Source organism: Artemia franciscana, chromosome 17 (genome assembly GCF_032884065.1).
Source record: "Artemia franciscana chromosome 17, ASM3288406v1, whole genome shotgun sequence".
Classification (NCBI taxonomy): domain Eukaryota; kingdom Metazoa; phylum Arthropoda; class Branchiopoda; order Anostraca; family Artemiidae; genus Artemia; species Artemia franciscana.
In genome coordinates, this window is record NC_088879.1 from 44,611,862 (window position 1) to 44,638,082 (window position 26,221).

The following is a 26,221-nucleotide window of genomic DNA, read 5'->3' on the forward strand; positions in this document are numbered from 1 at the left end:
AGTGAAATGTTTAGGAGAGGGGGAAACACCCTTCATATACCAGAAAAGGATACAGCTGTGCAACTTGCCCCTATTGTTTAAACGTACTATTCGTTTTTGAAATGGTGACAGAATTTAAAGCTAAAGGTAGACCACTCAACATCGGATTGAAAGATCGTCGGTTCCAACATGTTCTTTGATTTTAGTAAAAATAAAAAAAATATGATATTAAAAAAAATAAAATAAACAGTTATGATATTGAAGTTTAACATAAAATAATATAAAACAAATAAATAAATAACAGTTATATTTTATTCCTATTGTAGATGGCAACGGGGGAGTATTTAATTTTCTTACTGCAGCAGCAGTAACATTATTTGCAAAAAAATTGATTAACTTATTGCGCGTCTATATTATTTTTCTGTCAAGTGGTTTCCAGGCTTTTAGAAGCTTTTCCTGTTGATTAACATTTGTGAACTGGTACTTTATGAGACTTGTCTTTGTTCTTAACTTATTTTACTTTGTTTAAAAATCAGTGTTTACAAAACATCAGTGTAGCCTACCCCACAAAACATCTGTGTTTTGTTACATTTTGTGAATATCTGGGTTTAGTGACATTTTGCTGACCCAATCCTTAACTACGCAGAGAAATCTTTGACCAGTAAGCAAGATTTTTTATATTTTAATCTTTGGGCCTAGTTTAAGATTTCCTGATAAGGATATCTTTAGGTCAGTCTATCAACAGGTGTGATTAGGCCTAGGCAAGAGCGTTGTTTTTTTGGGAGGGGGAGTTTCCCCACAATAATGTGGAATAAAATTTATTAAATATCCCATGCATCTTGAACCTGGATATGGAACCTTTTGCCCCCCCCATGAAAAGGATTCACATTTACCACCTAGCCTAGGATTTTAAATTTGAAAAAAAAACCTGGAATCAAATGGTAGGCTAAATTTCTTTGATTTGAATCTAATTTGAGTATTGTAGCCTAAGTAACAAGGTGTAGACTAGGCTAGGCTTTTTTTGAAAGAGGTAAGTAAGGTAAAAATTGTTTTCTCAAAATGTGTCCTTATCATATGTTCAAGTTCTAGGCTAATGCTATCTGTTCCTACAACAAATTAAAGCCAGGTAACAAGAAATTTAGATACAAATTAATAGCCTTAAGCTTAACCTGGTTTATTAAACTAATTTGATGCAATTGGTGAGATAACAATAATGTTTAGAGATACTGCTGAATTACCAAATCAAATAAAACAAATCTTGGTAGGCTAAATGTAGACATATTTTTAGTACTGTTCAACAAATTAGCTGAACACGTCTTTTCATTTCTTATTTTGTTTTTGTTCTAACATGTAGATATCAAGTGTAGCTAAGTGTATATATCTTTTTAATACTCTGTGACAACTTAGCCAAACATATCAATTCACTTCTTGTTTATTTTTGGGTCCAAATATGTTAATCATTGTTCTTGGAAATTCAATTTTAATACATTTATGGAACCTTCACAAGAATATATTTTTATTTTAAATTACACACAGTAATTTTTCACAGATCTAGGCTATAAATTGTTGAATGAATCAAGTGATGGAAATGGATTATACAACTTTTACATAACAGATCTACAATGAAATAATAGTCTAAGTTTTAAATTAATGTTTTAACTGTTTCCTATAGCCTAGCCTACCTAAAAAATGGGAAAATTGTAGCATTTTTAAAGGGAGGCCTAAAAAAAAGGCTTATAATTGAATCCCCAAGTAAATTTATTACTTTGTACCAGAAGAGAAAAAAAAGCAATGGGAGATTTGTTTAGGCTAGTTCTCATTATAATTTACTTTGGTATTAGCCAAGACTTGGGACTATAGAAAAGGAGACATGTAGAAAAAAGGGCAATTCTTATTTCATAATATGCACAAAACATTTACCCCAAAACCACTAATGTGCAAATATTTATCCCAAACTATATTCCATGTGTCACTCTTGTTTTAAGTGTGCACTCATAAATAGAATGAGTACAGAAACAAAAACATAAATAAAATTGGTTAGCCTATGTATATTTTTAACAAAGGGGAGAGAGTTGTGCATAGTAGAAGTTCCTTCAAAATGTGTTAATTTCAATTTTTCTAGATAGGCTAGGCACAAAAATAAATGTAGACCAACAGCAATTTTTTTTATTAACCAAAGGTTCCTATCCATCCATTAGGGAGGGAAATAAGAAAAATTAGAGATGTGAAGCATTTTCCTGAAAACACTTGGATGATCAATTATGGATATTAATCTTTGATTATTGTCTTATTTTGTCCAAAATGAGAATAATGGTGCAATATTACTATTATAATTTTATCACCACAAGCCTATTATAACTGCTCAAGCATTCGATTGTCATAACATAAGAGGATTTTAGCAATTCTTATTTAATCTACAAAATGTTTTTTCATTTTTTGGGGTATCTGCTGTATATCTACAACAGATGATATCTGATGTAGGGCAAGAATAGCCTACATGGGATTTTTGGCTATATAAAAGTTGAAATATTTTATTTGATTCAGTGTACATTACAGGATAAATTTCTTGCTTTTCATAAACCTTTTTACTTTAAAATTATAATGCTGTTTTGGTACAGCTTACCTGGGACATTTTTGTTTTATATAGGCTTGAATTTTTAGATTTTTTGTAGGAGGGGAGGGGGTAGGATAAATGATGGGCTGTTAACCAGGGATATGAACAAGCTCCTCCAAATATGATTTGACTCTCAATGAAAATGTCTTTACTTGCTTTATGCACCAATGTTTGGAAATGATAAGCTTACAATTAGTGCTATTGACTATTTAACTGTATAATCCTATTGACTATAGAGAAAACAGTTTTTACTTCATAGTATGAAGAAAAAAATTTAATTAAAATTTCTTTAAGGTGCTTCCACTCTGCTTCAATCAAACAGTTTGTGGTAACAAACTGTAGTAAGGAGTGACCCGGCTCAATAGTAACCAAAACTCTAAAAAATGGAATTTTGATACCAATAGCTGCATCAAAAGAATCGCATTTTAATGCTGATATTAAATATATAAGTCCCATCAAGTTTAATCTTACCCATCAAAAGTTACGAGCCTGAGAAAATTTGCCTTATTTTAGAAAATAGGGGGAAACAACCCCCAAAGATCATTGCATCTTAACAAAAATCACACCATCACATTTAACATGTCAGAGAACCGTATTGTAGAAGTTTCAAGCTCCTATCTACAAAAATGTGGAGTTTTGTATTTTTTGCCAGAAGGCAGATCACGGATGTGTGTTTATTTGTTTTTTTTTGTTTTTTTTCCCAGGGGTGATCGTATCGACCCAGTGGTCCGAAAATCTTGAAAGAGGGCTCATTCTAACGGAAATGAAAAATTCTAGTGCCCTTTTTGAGTGACCAAAAAAACTGGAGGGCGCCTAGGCCCCCTCCCACGCTAATTATTTTCCCAAAGTCAACGGATCAAAATTCTGAGATAGTCATTCTATTCAGCGTAGTTAAAAAAGCTTATAACTATGTTTTTGGGGACGACTTACTCCCTCACAGTTCCCATGGGAGAGGTCACAAATTACAAACTTTGACCAGTGCTTAAATATAGTAATGGTTATTTGGAAGAGTACAGACATTTTCTGGGGGATTTGTAGGTTGGGGGGAGGGTTGAGAAGAGGAGGATATGTTGGGGGAACTTTTCTTGGAGGAATTTGTCATGGGGGAAGAAAAGTTTCATGAAGGGAGAGCAGGATTTTCTAGCATAATTAAAAAAAAAACAATGAAAAAATAAATATGAAAAAGTTTTTTCAACTGAAAGTAAGGAGAAGCATTAAAACTTAAAACAAACAGAAATTATTACGTGTAAGATTGGCTCACCTCCTCCTAATACCTCGCTCTTTACGCTAAAGCATTTTTAGTAATTTCAATTATTTATTCTATGGCTTTTGTGATTCAGGCGTCATTCTTAAGAAATTGGGATAAGATTTAAGCTTTAGTGTAAAGAGTGAGGTACTGATGAGGGGGTGAATCCCTTCGTATACTTAATAAAAACATGAGAATACAGAAGTTCGTTACGTAAGCTAATTTGTAAGTTACGTATATCTTTTAGTAATAAATATTCGTAAAAAATTAAAAGTTCTAGTTGTCTTTTTAAGTAACCAAGAAATCAGAGGGCAACTAGGCCTCCTCCCCCACTCCTTTTTTTCTCAAAATCACTCGATCAAAACTACGAGAAGCCCAGTTAGCAAAAAAAATAAATATGCAAATTTCGTTTTAATAATTCATCTGCAGAGGGCCAAAATCAAAACATGGATTAATTCAAAAACGCTCAAAAATTAAATAAAAAAAACTAGTTTTTTTTTAACGGGAAGTAAGGAGCGACATTAAAACTTAAAACGAACAAAATTACTTCGTATATGAAAGGGCTGCTTACTCCGCTCTTTACGCTTAAGTTTTTTACTGTTTTAAAAAGTAGAATTAAGAGAAAGAGTCAAACTTAAGCGTAAAGAGTGGAGTAAGCAGCCCTTTCATATACGAAGTAATTTTGTTCGTTTTAAGTTTTAATGTCGCTCCTTACTTCCCGTTAAAAAAAACTTTTTTTTATTTAATCTGAAATAAGCCGTACATAGAGTATGTCAATCTTTCTTACGAAACAGATGAGCCATGCCTGATAAAAACAAAAGCACTGGGGCGCAATAAGCGTTATAAATCACGCACAAACCTTTGCGGTTATAAGGGCTTTTGTTTGGGGATATTTTTCCGTAAGCGACGCGTAGGTTTTTCACGGCTTGATTTACTGGGGATGAACAGGTAGTGGAAAATGTTGGGTCGAAACACAGACCAATCCAAAAAACTAAAGAAGTACATGGTAGAACTGCAGTCCTAGCAACGAATGGAGCGATTGCATAAGGGCTATTAAAAAAAATAAACTCGTATTTAGACGCATTAACTGACAATCCAATCTTAGATAGTTCATTGGTTAATATAGTAAAATTAGAAAGCAATCCACGGCGAGTCCGGGCAAGAAGGAGAACGTTGTCTGCATATGCAACAGAAGACAAACCAATATTACCTTTAAAAAAAACTTCTAAGGGGACGCAGGCACGATGCAAGCATACATTTAAACATACTATGAGACAATACGGCACCTTGCCGAACTCCCTTTTACCGGGTCAGATATTTGGCCATTCCAGGTAACTTGAATGTTAGACTTTGAATCCCAAGAAGACAATAAACTTAGTACGGAAGGATTAACACCTGAAGACGCAAGGGAAAATAGAGCCTTAGAGTGCGCAATATTGTCAAAAGCCCCAGAAATATCAACAGTTAGACAGTATAAAGACATTTTTGTGTTTACGGCACCTTTCATGAGTCGGCTTAAAACAGGATGTGCACGGGAGCAACCGAAACTTTTCCGAAAACCAAATTGAAAAGGCGTAAAATCACAATTCGACTCAATTTCTGGTAGTACCAAATGTTCAAGCAACTTACTTAAGAAACACGATGCTGTAATGGGACGATAATTTACACATGACTTGGGGTCCTTGCCTCGCTTTTGAATAGACGCTACACGGCCACAAAGGAAGTTATCAGGAACAAGCGACTGTGCTAAGCAAGACTGGAAAAATATTTGTAGATGGTTAAGTAGAGCAGGACAATCATAAGCAAAAAATCGGTGAGAAAGCCCGTCACCATCAACTTGAATGCTAAATTTTTCTTAAAGCCCGGCGAATTTCAGATATTGCTACCGGCTGGACGTAAGCCTGCAGGAGACGGTATGGTTATAGCGGTTTAAGCAACTTATAATAAAAAGACTGAAGAAAACTATTAAATACACTGAACACACGCTTATAATGATCAAGAAAATTAGCTAGCTGGAGACAAGATAGGGCAGATGGGGAACATTTTTCACTATTAATAACCTTATTCCAGGAGGCCTTATCGGTGGGGCCTGGCCATGCATTTAAGCTTGTTCTCATGAAACTGGCCTTATATTCAAGTTTACACTTTTGTTTCAAAGAGAAAACAGCTCCGGACGATGGTTGGTCACATGCTATCCACATTCGTAGCCAAAATTTGGCTTTTTGCTTAGCTCGTTTTACTTAAGGATTATTGTTCCAATTAGGCTTTCTTGTACCAATCCAAACTTTATCCACAGGCACTGCAGCTTTGGAAGCTGATTTAAGGCAATGGACAATTTGATAATAATAGCAATTTAGGTCAACTCCACTTGAAGGCGAGGAAACAGAAGGTTGCAGCCTATCAAATGGCACTTTATGGTCGACAGTAAAGCAGTTAGCGTAGCAAGGTATAGGGGGACATTTGCACGATCCCAGTTCAACTTCGTATGCCACTTTGGCTGAGCCGAAATCGTTTTGGCATATAGATCACAGGACAAATTACAGCTAAGAATAAGGTGATCTTCATCAATCTTCTTTTCGTCCTCCCTGACAATCGATGATATTAAGCTGGAACTGGAAGAGATCATGTGATCCAGGTTCAATTTTGAACAGCCTTTGTTATGAATATACGTGAATAGGAGGCTCTTAACAGCGACGTGATATATGCTAGGAAGTGATTCTAGCAAAAGGATTGACCTATCGGAGGTACCAAGAATGTTACAGTTAATTTCACCAGCTAAAGCCCAATTTAGGTCTTTGAGACGTAGACTTTTGAATAGAGACTTGAAACTGGAGCAACATTTAGCGAAAGATGTGAACGATGCTATAGAACGTCGATCGCAAGGTAAGTAAACGTTTATAAAGGCGGTAGTGTCACATTGAATCGCTAAGATGTTATCATCACAATGAATCACAGAGGGCTTTGATGGGGAACGGAAGAATATTGCTAGGCCACCGGAAGGGCGGTCTCTAGTTTTCTTGGCCTCTTGCGGAAAAAATAGTGGACAGAAGATCGCTTTAGGCTAGAAACGTTTGATTTGGTCAAAAGATGTTCTTGCAAGAAAACTTTGTCATGGACTAATAATTCATTAATTAACAAGTCTTTGTCTTTTGTTCCATCAATATTGAGAGAAGCAAAACTTAAAATAGTGGCTTGGCTCATTTTGGAGCAGAGTTCAGAGCGTGTTTGATCACTGGGCAATTCATACTATAGGAAACATGAGCTTCGTCGCAGTTGGCGCATTTCAGAGCCTCTAAGCAAGGATTGTCTTTAGTATTGGAATGGCATCCTGAATATCTAGAGCACTTCTCATTCGGGGCTCATGGGCGGTGAGCTAACGAATGATGGATACTTTGGGCAGTTCTTTGTATTGCGATATTTTAAAAGACTCGTAACCCAAGCGCAGACCTGTAGCGATGGCAGATTTTAGTGCAGCGGAATCAAGGAACTCTAAATGGAATGTATGAGAAGAGTCGATCTGGGTGGCCTCAGCAAGACCAGGAATAGCGGAGATGAGTATACTGTTAGAAACACTATCGAGAAGTCCCCTAATTACTCCAAGAGGTTTGCGATCAATCACTTTAGCAAGAATATTTGGATAGCTTGCAACAGCTGATGCGGCAGCAGAATTGGTGGAAACTTTATCCCGCGTAACAACAACCCATCTTTTCGTTACCAGATCGGACTTTACCGACATAATTCCGTCATGTCCGGCGAAAGAATCAAGCTTTTCTTTGCGAGAAACGGGGTCTCTTAGTTGTGGAGGCGGATATTTAAGAACAATGGCTTACGAGGGTTTGCGATTGGTACCCATACTATCTGAGACCAAAGAACTATTTATAGGCGTTGCTGGACTATTGAGGTGAGCAAGCGATTTTGGCTGTTCAAGGCACTGGTTGACTTTGGCGGTAAGGATAGAATAAGCTGACGCCGGAATGCTAGGGACTTTCGAGGGGGATTTGATCACGAACTCTGGAATGTCAATATTTTCTGCAGAGCAGCGAGAAAGAGTAGCGATAATGTCCGACAATGAACTATTCTTAGCACTGGGTATCGAACGACGAGGTATAGGCTCTTCTGGGAAGCTATTGCTATATAAAAGTTTCTTAGCGCCAAGAACGTCTTCATAGGGGAAAAAATCACTAGCGTATTTCACCATCGACTGATGGTCCAACCCCTTCTCGAGATTGTGCTGAGCAAAATTCATAACTGGGCAATAATAAAGCGTACTGATATTCCAATTGTCCATGATAACCAAATTTCAGGTACAGGTACAGAGTTAATCCGGCTTAAATTCGATTAGTTGTTGACTGGTCAAATACCAAAAGAGAACTGAAAATACCAAAAGAGAAATACTAAAAAGAGAGACGTATTGCAAGAATAGCTGGAAAATATATAATTTGGGCTATATATTTACACATTGGGGTGGGGTAAAGCATAGTGGATCAGCATTCAAAATGCGTTGGCTACAATTCTTCTGCGTATTATGAAGCGAGAATTGTTTTATTAGGATCAACCTAACTTCTTTTCTTGGGTGTGGTGGCTATAAGACACAAGAACCATTTAATTTATTATTTGGATGTTTGTTCATCTGCTGAAAACGGGCCTCGGAAAGTGGGCCCATGGACCAATAGGAACTATCTTTCAAGATTATATGGCCTTTGTTATTGTTATCATAGGCAGCGCAATAGTGCAGCTTAAGGGGTAATGTTTCTTTAAATGAACTATTCAGTTAGTTAAGAATTAAACTAAACTCTTTAGTCAGCACTGCATCCTGAATCCAAAATCCTGAATCGGAAATAAACTTCACTCCACTCCTGTATTTACTAATTCAGGGTATATACTTGCACATTAGGGGTGGAGGTAAAGTTCATTTCCAATGCAAATGAATATCAAATTTGGATTCATGACGTAATTCTGCCTGTAGAGGTAAGTTTATTTCTTAGTTACCTGAACAGTTCGTTAATATCGACATTAGCCTACCCATGTGATGAGAATTGTGGGTACAATGTATTGTTTATTTTTTTTTTTAGACTAGGGCTTTTCATATATAAGGATTGTCGCAGAACCTTCGAAACGGGTTCAGTAAATTCGAAATTGAAAGCCCTTTTTGATAGTCGAGTTATTAGAGGGCAACCAGTCTCCCCTTCCAATCCCTTCATTGCTCCAAACACACCGAATCAAAATTTCGAGATAACCATTATGTTCAGCTTTGTTGAAAGGTCCAGAAATTGTCTTGTTGGATGACAATCCCTCCCTTCTATAGCCCTTAGGACAAGAGTTTTAAGTTATTCCCTGGGGGGATATAATTTTTTTAAAAGATGGTCGTATAAACTTGAAGGGGCTCACTGGATTGGAAATCATAAATTTCAGTGCCCTTTTTAAGAGACAAAGTGATCGGAGGTCAGCTATCTCCCTTCCTCCACGTCGAATTTTTCCCAAATGAATCCGATAGAAATTTTAATATAGCCGTTCGTCCGAAAAATTGTCCAAACATCACCCTGCAAGGCCTTTGGGGTTGACACAACCTTCCAGAGTCTGGGGGCAAGGGTTGTAAGTTATGTTCCTAGGGTTATAAGGCTTTTATGGAGGAATGATCGTGTAAACTTAGGAGGAGGTTCATTGGATCGCAAAGGTATAATTTTAGTTTCCTTTAAAGAGTCAAAAATGATTGAGGGCCAATAGCTTCCCCTCCTTGAGATTCTATATTCCCAAAACATATCCGATCGAAAGTGTGAGATAGGCTTTTGTTGACAATAATCCAAAGAGCATATAACAATGTCTTCAGACTGGACACGACCACCTAGAGCCCAGAGGCATGGACCATCCAAGCCTATCATTCCCGAAGAACTCCTGATAAAAATTTTAAGAGAGGTATTTTGTTCAGCATTCTTGAAAGGTCCTCTAATTATGTCTTTGGGGATGTCAACCTCCCCACAGTCCTCCAGGCAAGAACTGTTGTCAGTTTCCATGTGAAAAATTTGCCGCCGGGAGGGAAGTTTTTAGGATGATCCTTTCTGAGGAAATTTGAGACTTTGGGCTTTGACAGAATTCCTATGCGAAATTCTTTAAATTTGTCTTACTTTCTCTTTGCCAACTGAAGTTCGCATGTGATTATGTTCTGGGGGAATGGCCCGAAGGGAATTTTCAGCAAGTTTGGATTTCCCAGAAAATATTTTCACGGAATGGGGGATTTCTGGAGTGACTGGAAATATAATCAGAAATTTAAGTCTTTTTCATATGGAAGTATGTTAAGGACAATTTTTCCGGGGAATTATATGATGGGAGGGGTGTATTTTACATGGAAGTAACTTTCACGGAGAAGTTTCCCGTAAAGGAAGGGAATTTTTAATGGAGCGTGAGACAGATAAAATATATTGAGGGATTTGTTAAGCTAAATCAAAATACATTATGTGCTTGCCGGTTGTCAAAAGGGTGCATCAACAATATCTCATGAATGGCTTCGATGATTTTGTTGAAACTATTAGGAAATACAACTTTTATTGAAACTCAGGATATGAAACACTTAAGACTTACTGCTAATGCTAATGCCACTACTAGTGTTATGATCCCTGCTACTACTACTGTTTGAGTCTTAGGCTATTTGAAACCAGATGAAAAGGTACTAGTTGGAATCTGATTGTCCAAACAGCAGATCAGGAACGCTAAGGGCGTTAAGTTGAAACTCTCAGGGCTACTGCTACTACTACTATTTTACAGATGCACAAATATGGTATAAAGTAGAAATTTTCGAGAAAGTGTATGTAGAAATGAAAGTAAATGAAAAGATACTTTATAATTGTTGGTTTTCAAAATAGCAAAGTACATATTTTGGCAGGTACCTTTGCTAAGATGTCCTTAGCCCTAGAAAAAGGGAAGGAAAAACTAAAAAAAAGTAAGATGAAATGGAATAAACAACAACCACCTTAAAGCAGTCGAAAGACCGTTCAGAAATTAGGTTAGGCAAACACTCCTTTGCTAATGACCAGATTAGAGTCGCTTGTTAATTATAGCGACCACATCAATATTTGGGCAGTCTGAAGTTAGAAAACAATTCTTACTTCATAAAACTCTTCATAAGAATATCATAAGAATAATTGTAGCTAATTAGTTTTGCTAACCCGCTGCGCTTTATCCCTCCACTCTATTGTACAAATACATACCCCAAATCATTCAGGTTCAATGCGCTTTGTCACCTGTCACTTGTTTTTCGGTTCTTGTTTCGTCACAGGGATTCAAATTTCAGGCACACAAATTGAATCAGGAGAGCTGCATTAGGAGAATAGATAGAAAATTTGTAAATTGGGCTATATATTTGTGTATTATGAGGGTTGAGGTAGGGGGTAAAGTGTAGCGAGTCTGCATGTAAATTTTTTTTTAGCTAGAATTATCTGCATATTATGAAGAGGACCTGGTTTCTGACGGCAGTTCTTGGGTGTGGTCGCTATATTTAACTTCTCGGGTGCGGTCGCTATAATTAGCAAGTACCCAAATTTGTTTTAAAAATGATGAATGTGTATTTTCTTAAATTTAAAATTTTTCATCCGGCTGAAAGTGAGGATTGACATTAAAACTTAAAAAGAACATAAATTATTTTGTATCCAAGAATCGGAGGCTTCCTCTTTCTCATCCCTCGGTTTTTAGGCTGAAGTTTAAGCTTTTGTCCCAATTCATTGAGAACGAGTCCCTAAATAAGAAAAGCTGTTGAATTGTAACCAGAGACTGCTAATAGAACTGAAAAACTTTAATATAACAAAGAAGAAACAGAGGAGAGGGCAGTCCTCCTCATACACGGGATAATTTCTGACCTTTTTAAAATCTTCTATGGAATGCCCCATCCCATTGTAAAATCATCGTGGAAAAATCCCTAAAAACCTTTGATTTCCATGAAAATTATCTCCGTGGAATACCCTCCCCCATCTAAGAAAACAAATTTATAAGGTGTGGGGCGTATTGTCATTCCCAAAGACATAGTTATTGGATCTTTCTACTATGCCGACTCAAATAGCTCTCCTAAATTTTTATCAGGTGACTTGGGGGAGGGGAGGGGCTTTGGCGGGGGCTAGTTTTCCTCCAATCTCTTTGATCACGTAAAAGGGGCGTTACAACTTCTGATGTTTGTTGGAACGAGCTCTGCTCTGACGTGTGAGGATCATTGGCTGTATTGCTATATTGGTATTAGGCAGCTCGGTACCGTAGTGAGTTCTAGTACTTGTTACATTATCTACAAAAGTAGTGATTTAAAAATTCTTCACACCTATAAGTCTCCTTTTGTCTGTATCTACAGGGCGACTCAATCTTTGATCTTCCTTTTCCAGAAGAAAGGATAGTCATTGCAGTTCAGTTGTTACTGTGAATTTATGCAGTCTGGTTAATTTCGTCATTGACCGTTGACTGTCCGAAATTCCCTTTTCTCTAATTGCGAATCAGCATTTTCAGTCTTATGCAAGCAATGATGGTAAAAGTTAGGTTAAATTAAGTTATAAATCTTAAAAATGGGTAAAAAATCTAACCTATATACCTATCACCATCGAACCGTGCATAAAACTAATGACTGACAAGCTGAATAAAACCAACTAGAAAAAATGTATGTCTTATATTCACCGGTAAATGTCAACATTCGTTTGATATTCACAGGAACACAAAAGTCTAATATTTCCTGGATTTCATCAGTTTTTGCATCCTTTACCTCCTAAGAAATTTGTTTCCCCTACAAGAAACTACGCGTTCCTTATCGTGCTACTAGAAGCCTCTTAATTAGTTGAATTTTCCGTTGAAAATGAATCTATTTGCAGACAACCTGTCTGATTCTTGCTTTTTGTGACGACATGGTTCCGGTTCTGTTACCTGACTACACGATTGGGGGTAGACGCATCAGTAATAACTATTTTCTCTTTTTTGTTGACTGATCTTTCGTTGACTGAGTTTTAAAAGAATTAAGTAATGCATTCTTATAGTATGTTATACTTCTTTTTCTATAAGTTGACTTTAGACTTTAGCGACATATTTTGTATTGATTATTAAGAGATATTTATGCATAATGTTTGCTTCCAGATATGATAATTATGAACAATGAATTTAAGAACTATTAAAGTCATATCTCTTTCCGAATACAATCTAGGTGAGGGGTGTATCCCCCTATATTTGCTGCTCCTTCCCTTAGATTTTGAAAGTTACATTGTTTTGCGATTCTCACGTAAAAAAATTGAAAAAACTCACATCCCCTTTTAGATTTTACAAAATATTTTTTATATAAGTTTGGAGATAAATTCTTTACTTACATAGAAATAAAGTGGACCCTACTCAATGCCTTTTTTAGGCCTTTCCCGGATATAATAATCGTCTTAATCGCAAATATACCTTTCCCCCCTCATATATGTCATGATTTTTGTCATCTTCTCCTTAATGTTTTACCACTAGATGTCTATATGAGATCTCAAATCAGTCACCCTAATTTTTTAGTTTGTGGATTTGTTTGATTATCCTTGGTATATATCATGCCACAGGATTTGGAGGGGATATGCCTATATGAAGTTTTTGTTCAGAAGTGATTTTTGTTTCCATAAATCTCAATATATTTGAAAGGTATACCTACCAAGCAACCCCACATACGGCTCGGTTTTGAATTGATTGATGGGCAATTTTTTGGTACTTGGAACAAGCCTATTCCACAGCTTAGCCTCTCTATGAGTAACTGAAAAAGCTCAAGCAATGTTCACAAGAGCCCAAATATTGTTAGTAATATATCTTCAAAATATACAGTACTGTATCAGGATATACTAATCCACGAATTTTTATTTTTTTTTTTCGGGGAGAAAGATAATTTCTTTTCAACTTGGTTTTTTGAACACTAAGTTTGGTCTTCTAACATGTTTTTTTGCGAGTCCTCCGTCTAAAAGCAAACACAGTCTCTGCCGGCCATTTGTTTTCAGCAAGATTTGTTTTCATCATTTTACATATAGTTAGTGACTGCTTGTCGGTCTTATAGAAGGGTGTGAATAGGATATAACTGTGACAACGGAGATTATCAAATTTTGAAAATGTATCTGACGGGTAATCGTAACTGTATACTTGTTTTTTTCTTTCTGTTATTTTTTTCTTTTCTATGCAATAATTTGTAATGCTTGCGTAACTCTGAATAAAGAAAATTTCGATTAGATCTTGATAACAAAACAGTTAAATTTTTCACTATTGTCGAAGAAAAAGTTACCAATGCCTGGTCTGGTATTTGACGTTTCTTCAGTTCTTTTGGTGTGATACTAAGGCAATATTACCATAGTAATAAGCACTGGATCTCAGTTTCTGAGACTAGCAAATTTGCCAAGTTAAAGAAAGAAAACAATAGCAACAAGATCTTTCAAATGCTTAATGGAACTAGTGATTTTTTTTTGACACTTGCACCAGTTAGTCTACTATTTATTTATCTGCCCGGATAACCCTCTCAATGCTCTCTATATAAAACACTAAATTATATCTTCTTGCTTACTTTCTTTACTCTGCATTTTTAAAGCAACTGGATACCCTGTGATTAATTATGCTTATTTTTATTTTTGTTTCGTTTTTATGGCACTTGATATTAACCAAGTGACATATAGCAATAGCAAATTCTGTCGGTCCCGGTTTTGCCACTTTAGACACTTCCAGGTAAGATAGGACGATGAAATTTGGCAGGCGTATCAAGGACCGGACCAGATTAAATTACTAGCTTTACCGATTGGATCATCTGGGGGGGGGGGAAGCGTTAATTCGGAAAAATAGAAAAATTGAAGTATTTTTAATTTACGAACGGTTGATCAGATCTTAATGAAATTTGAAGTTTGTAAGGAAATCGTGTCTCAGAGCTGTTATTTTAAATCCGACCGTATCTGGTGACATTGGGGGGGGGGGCTGGGAGGGGGAAACCTAAAATCTTGGAAAACACTTCGAGTGGAGGGGTCGGGATGAAACTTGGTGGGAAAAATAAGCATAAGTTCTAGATACATGATTGACATAACCGGAACGGATCCGCTCTCTTTAGAGTAGTTGGGGGGAGGGGGGGGTTAATTCTGAAAAATTAGAAAAAATTAGGTATTTTTAACTTACGAACGGGTGATGGGATCTCAATGACATTCGATATTTATAAGAATATCGTGTCTCAGAGCTCTTATTTTAAATCCCGACCGGATCTGGTGACATTGGGGGGGGGGGGGGAGGGGGGTACGAAGGAGTGATAGGATCTTCATGAAACTTCTTATTTAGAAGGACCTCGTAACTCAGATCTCTTATTTTAAATCTCAACCGGATCCAGCGTCATTGGGTGAAGACAGTTGGGGGGGGGGGAATCTTAGAAAATACTTAAAGCGGAGAGATCAGGATGAAACTGGATGGGAAGAATAAACACCTGTCTAAGATACGTGACTGACATAACCGGACCAGATCTGCACTCTTTGGTGGAGTGGGGGGGGGGTAATTTTGAATATTGAGGTATTTGTAACTTACGAAAGGGTGACCAGATCTTAATGAAGTTTGATATTTAGAAGGATCTTGTGCTTTAAAGTTCTAGTTTTAAATTCCGATCAGATCCTGTGACATTGGGGGGAGTTGGAGGGGGAAACCGGAATTCTTGGAAAACGTGAAAATTAAGGTATTTTTATCTTACGAATAGGTGATCGGATCTTAATGAAATTTGATATTTAGAAGGAATTCATGTCTCAGAGCTCTTATTTCAAATCCCGACCAGATCTTTTGACATTGGGGGGAGTTGGAGGGAGAAATCTAGGAAAAAACTTGTAGTGGAGGAATCGGGATGAAGCTTGGTGGATAGAATAAGCAAATGTCCTTGATACGTGATTGACGTAACCGTACTGGATTCGCTCTCTTTGGGGGAGTTGAGGGGAGGGGCTCAGTGATTTGGCAAATTTGGTGCTTCTGGACGTGCTAGGACGATGAAAATTGGTAAGCGTGTCAGGGAGCTGCACAAATTGACTTGATAGTCTTTTTCCCAGATTCGACCATGACAACTTGAATGCTAAATTTTTCTTGAAGCCCGGCGAATTTCAGATATTGCTACCGGCTGGACGTAAGCCTGCAGGAGACGGTATGGTTATAGCGGTTTAAGCAACTTATAATAAAAAGACTGAAGAAAACTATTAAATACACTGAACACACGCTTATAATGATCAAGAAAATTAGCTAGCTGGAGACAAGATAGGGCAGATGGGGAACATTTTTCACTATTAATAACCTTATTCCAGGAGGCCTTATCGGTGGGGCCTGGCCATGCATTTAAGCTTGTTCTCATGAAACTGGCCTTATATTCAAGTTTACACTTTTGTTTCAAAGAGAAAACAGCTCCGGACGATGGTTGGTCACATGCTATCCACATTCGTAGCCAAAATTTGGCTTTTTGCTTAGCTCGTTTTACTTAAGGATTATTGTTCCAATTAGGCTTTCTTGTACCAATCCAAACTTTATCCACAGGCACTGCAGCTTTGGAAGCTGATTTAAGGCAATGGACAATTTGATAATAATAGCAATTTAGGTCAACTCCACTTGAAGGCGAGGAAACTGAAGCTTGCAGCCTATCAAATGGCACTTTATGGTCGACAGTAAAGCAGTTAGCGTAGCAAGGTATAGGGGGACATTTGCACGATCCCAGTTCAACTTCGTATGCCACTTTGGCTGAGCCGAAATCGTTTTGGCATATAGATCACAGGACAAATTACAGCTAAGAATAAGGTGATCTTCATCAATCTTCTTTTCGTCCTCCCTGACAATCGATGATATTAAGCTGGAACTGGAAGAGATCATGTGATCCAGGTTCAATTTTGAACAGCCTTTGTTATGAATATACGTGAATAGGAGGCTCTTAACAGCGACCTGATATATGCTAGGAAGTGATTCTAGCAAAAGGATTGACCTATCGGAGGTACCAAGAATGTTACAGTTAATTTCACCAGCTAAAGCCCAATTTAGGTCTTTGAGACGTAGACTTTTGAATAGAGACTTGAAACTGGAGCAACATTTAGCGAAAGATGTGAACGATTCTATAGAACGTCGATCGCAAGGTAAGTAAACGTTTATAAAGGCGGTAGTGTCACATTGAATCGCTAAGATGTTATCATCACAATGAATCACAGAGGGTTTTGATTGGGAACGGAAGAATATTGCTAGGCCACCGGAAGGGCGGTCTCTAGTTGTCTTGGCCTCTTGCGGAAAAAATAGTGGACAGAAGATCGCTTTAGGCTAGAAACGTTTGATTTGGTCAAAAGATGTTCTTGCAAGAAAACTTTGTCATGGACTAATAATTCATTAATTAACAAGTCTTTGTCTTTTTTTCCATCAGTATTGAGAGAAGCAAAACTTAAAATAGTGGCTTGGCTCATTTTGGAGCAGAGTTCAGAGCGTGTTTGATCACTGGGCAATTCATACTATAGGAAACATGAGCTTCGTCGCAGTTGGCGCATTTCGGAGCCTCTAAGCAAGGATTGTCTTTAGTATTGGAATGGCATCCTGAATATCTAGAGCACTTCTCATTCGGGGCTCATGGGCGGTGAGCTAACGAATGATGGATACTTCGGGCAGTTCTTTGTATTGCGATATTTTAAAAGACTCGTAACCCAAGCGCAGACCTGTAGCGATGGCAGATTTTAGTGCAGCGGAATCAAGGAACTCTAAATGGAACGTATGAGAAGAGTCGATCTGGGTGGCCTCAGCAAGACCAGGAATAGCGGAGATGAGTATACTGTTAGAAACACTATCGAGAAGTCCCCTAATTACTCCAAGAGGTTTGCGATCAATCACTTTAGCAAGAATATTTGGATAGCTTGCAACAGCTGATGCGGCAGCAGAATTGGCGGAAACTTTATCCCGCGTAACAACAACCCATCTTTTCGTTACCTGATCGGACTTTACCTACATAATTCCGTCATGTCCGGCGAAAGAATCAAGCTTTTCTTTGCGAGAAACGGGGTCTCTTAGTTGTGGAGGCGGATATTTAAGAACAATGGCTTACGAGGGTTGCGATTGGTACCCATACTATCTGAGACCAAAGAACTATTTATAGGCGTTGCTGGACTATTGAGGTGAGCAAGCGATTTTGGCTGCTCAAGGCACTGGTTGACTTTGGCGGTAAGGATAGAATAAGCTGACGCCGGAATGCTAGGGACTTTCGAGGGGGATTTGATCACGAACTCTGGAATGTCAATATTTTCTACAGAGTAGCGATAATGTCCGACAATGAACTATTCTTAGCACTGGGTATCGAACGACGAGGTATAGGCTCTTCTGGGAAGCTATTGCTATTTAAAAGTTTCTTAGCGCCAAGAACGTCTTCATAGGGGAAAAAATTACTAGCGTATTTCACCATCGACTGATGGTCCAACCCCTCCTCGAGATTATGCTGAGCAAAATTCATAACTGGGCAATAATAAAGCGTACTGATATTCCAATTGTCCATGATAACCAAATTTCACTCACGACTCAGCATCAGCCCAAAAACAATTAAGTGAAAAAGGTATATCCACAGAGAAGTTCTCAATAAGCACAGTTATGAAATGATCCACACTGGCTAAATGAATGCAATGAGAATAAATAATATCTTTTCTTTGAGTGGGGCAAGTAATCCAGTGATTTGCAAGTAATTGCAAACTCGTTATTTATTCCGAACAGGTACAGAGTTAATCCGGCTTAAATTCGATTAGTTGTTGACTGGTCAAATACCAAAAGAGAACTGAAAATACCAAAAAGAGTGACCAAAAGAGAAATACTAAAAAGAGAGACGTATTGCAAGAATAGCTGGAAAATATATAATTTGGGCTATATATTTACACATTGGGGTGGGGTAAAGCATAGTGGATCAGCATTCAAAATGCGTTGGCTACAATTCTTCTGCGTATTATGAAGCGAGAATTGTTTTATTAGGATTAACCTAACTTCTTTTCTTGGGTGTGGTGGCTATAAGACACAAGAACCATTTAATTTATTATTTGGATGTTTGTTCATCTGCTGAAAACGGGCCTCGGAAAGTGGGCCCATGGACCAATAGGAACTATCTTTCAAGATTATATGGCCTTTGTTATTGTTATCATAGGCAGCGCAATAGTGCAGCTTAAGGGGTAATGTTTCTTTAAATGAACTATTCAGTTAGTTAAGAATTAAACTAAACTCTTTAGTCAGCACTGCATCCTGAATCCAAAATCCTGAATCGGAAATAAACTTCACTCCACTCCTGTATTTACTAATTCAGGGTATATACTTGCACATTAGGGGTGGAGGTAAAGTTCATTTCCAATGCAAATGAATATCAAATTTGGATTCATGACGTAATTCTGCCTGTAGAGGTAAGTTTATTTCTTAGTTACCTGAACAGTTCGTTAATATCGACATTAGCCTACCCATGTGATGAGAATTGTGGGTACAATGTATTGTTTATTTTTTTTTTTAGACTAGGGCTTTTCATATATAAGGATTGTCGCAGAAACTTCGAAACGGGTTCAGTAAATTCGAAATTGAAAGCCCATTTTGATAGTCGAGTTATTAGAGGGCAACCAGTCTCCCCTTCCATGCCCTTCATTGCTCCAAACACACCGAATCAAAATTTCGAGATAACCATTATGTTCAGCTTTGTTGAAAGGTCCAGAAATTGTCTTGTTGGATGACAATCCCTCCCTTCTATAGCCCTTAGGACAAGAGTTTTAAGTTATTCCCTGGGGGGATATAAATTTTTTAAAAAGATGGTCCTATAAACTTGAAGGGGCTCACTGGATTGGAAATCATAAATTTCAGTGCCCTTTTTAAGAGACAAAGTGATCGGAGGTCAGCTATCTCCCTTCCTCCACGTCGAAGTTTTCCCAAATGAGTCCGATAGAAATTTTAATATAGCCGTTCGTCCGAAAAATTGTCCAAACATCACCCTGCAAGGCCTTTGGGGTTGACACAACCTTCCAGAGTCTGGGGGCAAGGGTTGTAAGTTATGTTCCTAGGGTTATAAGGCTTTTATGGAGGAATGATCGTGTAAACTTAGGAGGAGGTTCATTGGATCGCAAAGGGTTAATTTTAGTTTCCTTTAAAGAGTCAAAAATGATTGAGGGCCAATAGCTTCCCCTCCTTGAGATTCTATATTCCCAAAACATATCCGATCGAAAGTGTGAGATAGGCTTTTGTTGACAATAATCCAAAGAGCATATAACAATGTCTTCAGACTGGACACGACCACCTAGAGCCCAGAGGCATGGCAATCCCCCATCCAAGCCTATCATTCCCGAAGAACTCCTGATAAAAATTTTAAGAGAGGTATTTTGTTCAGCATTCTTGAAAGGTCCTCTAATTATGTCTTTGGGGATGTCAACCTCCCCACAGTCCTCCAGGCAAGAACTGTTGTCAGTTTCCATGTGAAAAATTTGCCGCCGGGAGGGAAGTTTTTAGGATGATCCTTTCTGAGGAAATTTGAGACTTTGGGCTTTGACAGAATTCCTATGCGAAATTCTTTAAATTTGTCTTACTTTCTCTTTGCCAACTGAAGTTCGCATGTGATTATGTTCTGGGGGAATGGCCCGAAGGGAATTTTCAGCATGTTTGGATTTCCCAGAAAATATTTTCACGGAATGGGGGATTTCTGGAGTGACTGGAAATATAATCAGAAATTTAAGTCTTTCATATGAAAGTATGTTAAGGACAATTTTTCCGGGGAATTATATGATGGGAGGGGTGTATTTTACATGGAAGTAACTTTCACGGAGAAGTTTCCCGTAAAGGAAGGGAATTTTTAATGGAGCGTGAGACAGATAAAATATATTGAGGGATTTGTTAAGCCAATCAAAATACATTATGTGCTTGCCGGTTGTCAAAAGGGTGCATCAACAATATCTCATGAATGGCTTCGATGATTTTGTTGAAACTATTAGGAAATACAACTTTTATTGAAACTCAGGATATGAAACACTTAAGACTTACTGCTAATGCTAATGCCACTACTAGTGTTATGATTACTGCTACTACTACTGTTTGAGTCTTAGGCTATTTGAAACCAGATGAAAAGGTACTAGTTGGAATCTGATTGTCCAAACAGCAGATCAGGAACGCTAAGGGCGTTAAGTTGAAACTCTCAGGGCTACTGCTACTACTACTATTTTACAGATGCACTAATATGGTATAAAGTAGAAATTTTCGAGAAAGTGTATGTAGAAATGAAAGTAAATGAAAAGATACTTTATAATTGTTGGTTTTCAAAATAGCAAAGTACATATTTTGGCAGGTACCTTTGCTAAGATGTCCTTAGCCCTAGAAAAAGGGAAGGAAAAACTAAAAAAAGTAAGATGAAATGGAATAAACAACAACCACCTTAAAGCAGTCGAAAGACCGTTCAGAAATTAGGTTAGGCAAACACTCCTTTGCTAATGACCAGATTAGAGTCGCTTGTTAATTATAGCGACCACATCAATATTTGGGCAGTCTGAAGTTAGAAAACAATTCTTACTTCATAAGAATATCATAAGAATAATTGTAGCTAATTAGTTTTGCTAACCCGCTGCGCTTTATCCCTCCACTCTATTGTACAAATACATACCCCAAATCATTCAGGTTCAATGCGCTTTGTCACCTGTCACTTGTTTTTCGGTTCTTGTTTCGTCACAGGGATTCAAATTTCAGGCACACAAATTGAATCAGGAGAGCTGCATTAGGAGAATAGATAGAAAATTTGTAAATTGGGCTATATATTTGTGCATTATGAGGGTTGGGGTAGGGGGTAAAGTGTAGCGAGTCTGCATGTAAATTTTTTTTTAGCTAGAATTATCTGCATATTATGAAGTGGACCTGGTTTCTGACGGCAGTTCTTGGGTGTGGTCGCTATATTTAACTTCGCTATCTGCATATTATGAAGTGTACCTGGTTTCTGACGGCAGTTCTTGGGTGTGGTCGCTATATTTAACTTCTCGGGTGCGGTCGCTATAATTAGCAAGTACCCAAATTTGTTTTAAAAATGACGAATGTGTATTTTCTTAAATTTAAAATTTTTTATCCGGCTGAAAGTGAGGATTGACATTAAAACTTAAAAAGAACATAAATTATTTTGTATCCAAGAATCGGAGGCTTCCTCTTTCTCATCCCTCGGTTTTTAGGCTGAAGTTTAAGCTTTTGTCCCAATTCATTGAGAACGAGTCCCTAAATAAGAAAAGCTGTTGAATTGTAACCAGAGACTGCTAATAGAACTGAAAAACTTTAATATAACAAAGAAGAAACAGAGGAGAGGGCAGTCCTCCTCATACACGGGATAATTTCTGACCTTTTTAAAATCTTCTATGGAATGCCCCATCCCATTGTAAAATCATCGTGGAAAAATCCCTAAAAACCTTTGATTTCCATGAAAATTATCTCCGTGGAATACCCTCCCCCATCTAAGAAAACAAATTTCTAAGGTGTGGGGCGTATTGTCATTCCCAAAGACATAGTTATTGGATCTTTCTACTATGCCGACTCAAATAGCTCTCCTAAATTTTTATCAGGTGACTTGGGGGGGGGGGAGGGGCTTTGGCGGGGGCTAGTTTTCCTCCAGTCTCTTTGATCACGTAAAAGGGGCGTTACAACTTCTGATGTTTGTTGGAACGAGCTCTGCTCTGACGTGTGAGGATCATTGGCTGTATTGCTATATTGGTATTAGGCAGCTCGGTACCGTAGTGAGTTCTAGTACTTGTTACATTATCTACAAAAGTAGTGATTTAAAAATTCTTCACACCTATAAGTCTCCTTTTGTCTGTATCTACAGGGCGACTCAATCTTTGATCTTCCTTTTCCAGAAGAAAGGATAGTCATTGTAGTTCAGTTGTTACTGTGAATTTATGCAGTCTGGTTAATTTCGTCATTGACCGTTGACTGTCCGAAATTCCCTTTTTTCTAATTGCGAATCAGCATTTTCAGTCTTATGCAAGCAATGATGGTAAAAGTTAGGTTAAATTAAGTTATAAATCTTAAAATTGGGTAAAAAATCTAACCTATATACCTATCACCATCGAACCGTGCATAAAACTAATGACTGACAAGCTGAATAAAACCAACTAGAAAAAATGTATGTCTTATATTCACCGGTAAATGTCAGCATTCGTTTGATATTCACAGGAACACAAAAGTCTAATATTTCCTGGATTTCATCAGTTTTTGCATCCTTTACCTCCTAAGAAATTTGTTTCCCCTACAAGAAACTACGCGTTCCTTATCGTGCTACTAGAAGCCTCTTAATTAGTTGAATTTTCCGTTGAAAATGAATCTATTTGTAGACAACCTGTCTGATTCTTGCTTTTTGTGACGACATGGTTCCGGTTCTGTTACCTGACTACACGATTGGGGGTAGACGCATCAGTAATAACTATTTTCTCTTTTTTGTTGACTGATCTTTCGTTGACTGAGTTTTAAAAGAATTAAGTAATGCATTCTTATAGTATGTTATACTTCTTTTTCTATAAGTTGACTTTAGACTTTAGCGACATATTTTGTATTGATTATTAACAGATATTTATGCATAATGTTTGCTTCCAGATATGATAATTATGAACAATGAATTTAAGAACTATTAAAGTCATATCTCTTTCCGAATACAATCTAGGTGAGGGGTGTATCCCCCTATATTTGCTGCTCCTTCCCTTAGATTTTGAAAGTTACATTGTTTTGTGATTCTCACGTAAAAAAATTGAAAAACTCACATCCCCTTCTAGATTTTGCAAAATATTTTTTATATAAGTTTGGAGATAAATTCTTTACTTACATAGAAATAAAGTGGACCCTACTCAATGCCTTTTTTAGGCCTTTCCCGGATATAATAATCGTCTTAATCGCAAGTATACCTTTCCCCCCTCATATATGTCATGATTTTTGTCATCTTCTCCTTAATGTTTTACCACTAGATGTCTATATGAGATCTCAAATCAGTCACCCTAATTTTTTAGTTTGTGGATTTGTTTGATTATCCTTGGTATATATCATGCCACAGGATTTGGAGGGGATATGCCTATATGAAGTTTTTGTTCAGAAGTGATTTTTGTTTCCATAAATCTCAATATATTTGAAAGGTATACCTACCAAGCAACCCCACACACGGCTCGGTTTTGAATTGATTGATGGGCAATTTTTTGGTACTTGGAACAAGCCTATTCCACAGCTTAGCCTCTCTATGAGTAACTGAAAAAGCTCAAGCAATGTTCACAAGAGCCCAAATATTGTTAGTAATATATCTTCAAAATATACAGTACTATAATTTCAGTACTATAATGAAAAGATAATTTCTTTTCAACTTGGTTTTTTGAACACTAAGTTTGGTCTTCTAACATGTTTTTTTGCGAGTCCTCCGTCTAAAAGCAAACACAGTCTCTGCCGGCCATTTGTTTTCAGCAAGATTTGTTTTCAGCATTTTACATATAGTTAGTGACTGCTTGTCGGTCTTATAGAAGGGTGTGAATAGGATATAACTGTGACAACGGAGATTATCAAATTTTGAAGATGTATCTGACGGGTAATCGTAGCTGTATACTTGTTTTTTTCTTTCTGTTATTTTTATCTTTTCTATGCAATAATTTGTAATGCTTGCGTAATTCTGAATAAAGAAAATTTCGATTAGATCTTGATAACAAAACAGTTAAATTTTTCACTATTGTCGAAGAAAAAGTTACCAATGCCTGGTCTGGTATTTGACGTTTCTTCAGTTCTTTTGGTGTGATACTAAGGCAATATTACCATAGTAATAAGCACTGGATCTCAGTTTCTGAGACTAGCAAATTTGCCAAGTTAAAGAAAGAAAACAATAGCAACAAGATCTGTCAAATGCTTAATGGAACTAGTGATTTTTTTTTGACACTTGCACCAGTTAGTCTACTATTTATTTATCTGCCCGGATAACCCTCTCAATGCTCTCTATATAAAACACTAAATTATGTCTTCTTGCTTACTTTCTTTACTCTGCATTTTTAAAGCAACTGGATACCCTGTGATTAATTATGCTTATTTTTATTTTTGTTTCGTTTTTATGGCACTTGATATTAACCAAGTGACATATAGCAATAGCAAATTCTGTCGGTCCCGGTTTTGCCACTTTAGACACTTCCAGGTAAGATAGGACGATGAAATTTGGCAGGCGTATCAAGGACCGGACCAGATTAAATTACTAGCTTTACCGATTGGATCATCTGGGGGGGGGGGGAAAGCGTTAATTCGGAAAAATAGAAAAATTGAAGTATTTTTAATTTACGAACGGTTGATCAGATCTTAATGAAATTTGAAGTTTGTAAGGAAATCGCTGTTATTTTAAATCCGACCGTATCTGGTGACATTGGGGGGGGGGGCTGGGAGGGGGAAACCTAAAATCTTGGAAAACACTTCCAGTGGAGGGGTCGGGATGAAACTTGGTGGGAAAAATAAGCATAAGTTCTAGATACATGATTGACATAACCGGAACGGATCCGCTCTTTTTAGAGTAGTTGGGGGGAGGGGGGGTTAATTCTGAAAAATTAGAAAAAATTAGGTATTTTTAACTTACGAACGGGTGATGGGATCTCAATGACATTCGATATTTATAAGAATATCGTGTCTCAGAGCTCTTATTTTAAATCCAGACCGGATCTGGTGACATTGGGGGGGGGGGGGGTTGGGAGGGGGAACCTAAAATCTGGGAAAAAACTTTGAGTGGAGGGATCGGGATGAAACTTGATGGGAAAAATAAGCACAAGTCCTAGATACATGATCGACATAAATGAAACGGGTCCGCTCTCTTTGGGGTAGTTTAGGGGGGGGGGGGGGGTAATCCTGAAAAATTAGAAAAAATTAGTTATTTTTAACTTACGAACGGGTGATCGGATCTCAATGAAATATGATATTTAGAAGAATATCGTGTCTAAGAGCTGTTATTTTAAATCCGAACAGATCTGGTGACATTGGGGGAAGTTTGGGCTGGGGGAACCTAAAATCATGGAAAACGCATAGATTGGAGGGATCGGGATGAAACTTGGTGGGAAAAATAAGCAGAAGTCTTAGATACGTGATTTACATAATTGGAACGGATCCGCTCTATTGGGGGGGGGGGAGGGTATTTCGAAAAGATTAGAAAAAATGACGTATTTTTAATTTACGAAGGAGTGATAGGATCTTCATGAAACTTCTTATTTAGAAGGACCTCGTAACTCAGATCTCTTATTTTAAATCTCAACCGGATCCAGCGTCATTGGGTGAAGACAGTTGGGGGGGGGAAATCTTAGAAAATACTTAAAGCGGAGAGATCAGGATGAAACTGGATGGGAAGAATAAATACCTGTCTAAGATACGTGACTGACATAACCGGACCAGATCTGCACTCTTTGGTGGAGTGGGGGGGGGGGGTAATTTTG

General features: G+C 37.5%; 1 long non-coding RNA gene across 2 annotated transcripts in view; it reads left to right on the forward strand.

Annotated features, from left to right (window-relative positions):
• The first annotated feature begins 352 nt into the window (after positions 1 to 352).
• LOC136038287 (uncharacterized) overlaps positions 353 to 26,221 on the forward strand; it is a 156,325-nt gene continuing 130,456 nt past the window's right edge. For both annotated transcript variants that reach the window (XR_010620173.1, XR_010620174.1), the window contains exon 1: positions 353 to 640. This is a non-coding gene — a long non-coding RNA (uncharacterized LOC136038287). The remainder of the gene's footprint in view (positions 641 to 26,221) is intronic.